The sequence below is a fragment of the Muntiacus reevesi genome, chromosome 8, assembly GCF_963930625.1.
Source record: "Muntiacus reevesi chromosome 8, mMunRee1.1, whole genome shotgun sequence".
Lineage (NCBI taxonomy): Eukaryota > Metazoa > Chordata > Mammalia > Artiodactyla > Cervidae > Muntiacus > Muntiacus reevesi.
This window is the reverse complement of record NC_089256.1, coordinates 7,407,765-7,412,188: the sequence shown is the minus strand read 5'-3', so window position 1 is coordinate 7,412,188 and position 4,424 is coordinate 7,407,765. Positions and strand designations below refer to the sequence as shown.

The 4,424-nt window shown below is 41.3% G+C and overlaps 1 non-coding gene across 1 annotated transcript; it reads right to left on the bottom strand.

Annotated features, from left to right (window-relative positions):
* Positions 1 to 3,943: 3,943 nt before the first annotated feature.
* Positions 3,944 to 4,016, bottom strand: TRNAG-CCC (transfer RNA glycine (anticodon CCC)). The gene has a single exon. It is a non-coding gene; the product is annotated as a tRNA-Gly (tRNA).
* Positions 4,017 to 4,424: the final 408 nt, after the last annotated feature.

Genomic DNA, 4,424 nt, shown 5'->3' with positions numbered 1-4,424 from the left:
CCAATCAGCTCACATATCCTTTCCCAAAGCCCTAAAAGAAGGGATTATTTTGCTGTTTTAGAGATCTCTCAGCCTTGGACAAGTTGTAACTCTGGTCTATTTGATTTCATTCCTTTCTAATAGATTATCCTCCACCTTTTACACAGGAATGATTCTTTCATGATTCCCGCTGCTCTAGCTTTTGAGAAGGTAGAAGAGGTGAGAATGTCAACAGCTTTGTGACTCAGCAGTTGGGTTGCTCTCCTTTTTCTGCTGTATCACACAGTCCTAATAGTCCTTCACCAGAGCAGTCTAACAAGTGTGGCCTCAGAGGGGTCCTTGAAATACGTCACAAAGAATGTTTGCATCAACTAGTGCCTGACCTCAGTAAATAGCAACCCATAATCTTTCTAAGTATACACAGACAGAAAACCAACAAACACACTTTTCAAATTGTGAAAAACAACAGATATACCTAAAAATGAGCAAAACATAGAATGCAAGCCTAAAAAATTATTATAAAGTAAAAATCCATAAAACTACCTCCCAGGTCAAGAAATAGCTTATCACCATAAATAAGCTATAAAGATATATTATCCAACAGGAAGAATATAGCCAAAGTTTTATAACAACTAAAGTGAAATGTAACCTTTAAAAATTGTGAATCACTATGTTGTATACCTGAAACATAAAGATTGTATATCAACTATACCTCAATAAAAAAAAAAGCATTAATAGCTCATCACCAGCACCCAGAAGCCCCTTCATGCTCCCTCCCAACCTCCCTCTGTTCTACCAGAGGTCACTACTATCTTGATGATATCTTTAATGAAAATCACTTATTACTTTTCTTAGTAATGTATTACCCAATAGGCATTTCTAAACACTACAGTTACATCTGGCTTATTATTTAATTTGGTATAAATGGGGTCATATGATGTATATTCTTCTGGATCAGACTTCTTTCACCTGGCATTATATGTTTGAGAGCCATCCATATTCTGTGTACATAGAATGTGCTCTTTTTTGTTGCTGTATAGTATTCTATTGCATGAATATACCACAGTTTATTTATCTACTCTACTGTGGATAGATATGGGGATTCTTCCACTTTGGGGCTATTAATGAAGAACAGTGTGAAGACTCCTAGAATATTGAGTCCTGTGGTCTTCTTCACTTACCCATAGAAGTTTTATATCTCTCTCTTATCCAGAAATTATACTTTCTTCCCAACACAAATCACCCCACTCCCACCACATTATCTCTTGTTTAGCTTGAAAATGTCAAAGCTTTATAGTATAAGCTGAGAACCAAAACCTATTGAAGAAATAAGAGGTCAAAAACTTCCCAAGACCTCCCTTCCTCCCCACTTCAGATTTGACTTCTGATAACAACAGCAGCAACAAGAAATACTTGAAAGCATGAGAAGAATTTTTATTCATTTCCTTCAGGTCTTGGGCTCTTGGGTGGTGGGGGCAGGGGGGATGGAAATAAGAAAGTGCTGAGCTTGTTCCTACTGCCAGTGAGACTGAGCCCAGTTTCATAAAAACCTCAAGCGAGGTTGGGGTTTAGGGAGGATCCACAAGGAAAGGGGAAAGGGCTGGGCTGCTTCTTCCTTGCAAGGCCTGATCCACAGCCAATTTTCAGACAGTCTGAAGGTGAAGGACAGTGAGGCCAGCAGTAAAGAGGCTAATTCTAGCCTCGAGCCGTGCAGAAAGCTGGCCAGGCTGACTAGGCCACCAGTTCACTCTATCAACTTGGCTCTAAGAAGGTGGGCCTGGGTGAACTGGAGGGACTGTCTCCTCTCCTGATAATGCCAGTTGGTGCCACAGTGGAGATGGTGTGTCTGACCAAATGGGCTTCTCACTGGGGAAATGAACCATAGAGGCTTCAAGTAGTTGATGAATGACAAGGCTGTAGTTGAGTAAGACTCCCCTACAGGGTCTGAACCAGTTGGCGAATCTCCCTCCTCAACTCAGTGTTTCCTGGGTCATCCACCAGAGAAACCATCCAGCCGCTGTCACTTATCTTGCATTTTCATTGTTTCCATTCGTTGGACAGTGTGCTGCTGGCAGAAACATAACCGCTATCATCTTTCTGCAAGGCTTTTTGGGAACAGGATCAGAAGCCTGGAAAACAAGCTTTCCCTTTGACCCTGCAATTCTACTTCTAGAAAGTGGTGTCAACTGCAAATTGACACTTGCCATCTACCTCTACAAGGATTAGGTCATGTGCTGCTAGAGCTGTTGATTTTCAGCATACCCTGAAAGGAGTTGAGGGTGGAGAGCAGAAATGAGGCACTCTGTACTGAGGTAGGGGCGGGGACTGGCAAAACAGGTCTTCAGATAGTTAGTTATTTTCAGGAGCTGATTTTATGAGCCCAATTCTTATATCTCTTCACATCTAGAAGAACACTAAAATCCTTCCTGGTGATGATTGCTCCTTGTGACTAGCAGAAACCTTCTGCAAAAATATGTGCTTGATTGCATGTACTCCATCTTCCCCAAATCACCTATATCTTGACCTTCCCCTGCTTCTTTGGAGCAGTTTCTAAGGTATCTGAGGTGCTATATCCTGGGCTGCAGTCCCCATTTTGCCTCAAATAAAACTTAACTCACAATATTCACATTGTGCATTTTTTAAAGTCAAAAGAAGCCATCCTAAGGGAATAATCAGAAATAGACACAAGAATATTCATCACAATATTGTTTATAATATGGAAAAATTGGAGTCAACTCAGACAATAAGGAACTAGTTAAATAAATCTACGGACATCATTATAGAATGCTATTAAAGAATGTTTAATAGCATGGAAAAGGAAAGGAAAGTGAAGTCGCTCAGTCGTCTCCGACTCTTTGCGACCCCATGGACTGTAGCCCACCAGGCTCCTCCGTCCATGGGATTTTCCAGGCAAGGGTACTGGAGTAGGTTGCCATTTCCTTCTCCAGAGGATCTTCCCAACCCAGGGATCGAACCCGGGTATCCCACATTGCACGCAGACGCTTTACCATCTGAGCCATCAGGGAAGTCTCAATTAATAACATGGAGTGATGTTAATTCATATTATAACATGATGGCTATCAGTATCATCCCAAAGGGAGAAAAAGACTGAAAGGATATATATATCTTCATAGAAACATTTTTATGGGTTCATATGTAATTACATAATCAGTATATACTATATATAATATTTTAAAATCTTTAATTTTTATTGAAAATGTAATACATGCTTCTCCAATACATGTGGTGTCAGAGAAGACTCTTTAGAGTCCCTTGAACTGCAAGGAGATCAAACCTAAAGGGAATCAATCCTGAATATTCGTTGGAAGGACTGATGCTGAAACTGCAATACTTTGGCTACCTGATGTGAAGAACCAACTCATTAGAAAAGACCCTGATGCTGGCAAAGTTTGAAGGCAGGAAGAGAAGGGGACGACAGAGGACAAGATGGTTAGATGGCATCACTGACTCGATGAACATGAGTTTGAGCAAGCTCCAGAAGATGGTGAAGGACAGGGAAGCCTGGCATACTGCAATCCATGGGATTGCAGAGAGTTGGACACAACTGAGCAATTCAACAACAAACCATACATGTTCACTGAAAAAAAATTCAAAGAATTTTATTCATGGCCACTCATTGGAGGTTACCACTGTCAACAATTTGGTCAGGTCAGACCTGTTTAAATTTTCAAGTGCTTTATAATTTACAAAGCAAACATCTCTTAATTTTTACAATAACTCCCATGGTATGTAGCATTTTTATTTTTTCCTGATTTTGGTGGGGGGGGGGTGGGGCATGGTGCTGCACTGTGGGATTTTAGTTCCTGGACTAGGGATTGAAACCAGGCCCCCTCATTGGAAGCATGGGGTTGTAACCACTCGACCACTAACTTTTTTTCTTTTTAAAATCATTTATTTATTTATTTGGCTGCACTAGGTCTTAGTTTTAGCATGTGGGATCTAGTTCCCTGACCGGGAATTGAACTCAAGCCCCCTGCATTGGGAGTGCAGCGTCTTAGCCACTGGACTACCAGGGAAGTCCCTGGACCACTAACTTATGTACAAAACATGGATGTAACTACAGTGCACACATGTGCGCCCAGTCACATCTGACTCTTTGTGACCCCATGGAATGTAGCCCACCAGGCTCCTCTGTACATGGGATTCTACAGGCAAGAATCTGGAATGGGTTGCCATGCCCTCCTCCAGGGGATCTTCCCAACCCAGGGATCAAACCCGCATCTCCTGTGTCCCTAGCATTGACAGGCAAGTTCTTCACAGTACATTTAGGGAAGTCCCATATGTTCCTGATATTTAGAGCTAAAGAAACAGACTCAAAATGATTAAATCTGGAACACCATCACTGTTTTCTGGAATACAAAATGGACACCAACATGAAGAGTTCTATCCTTGGTTAGTCCTAGACTTCTTTGTGTTATCAGTTC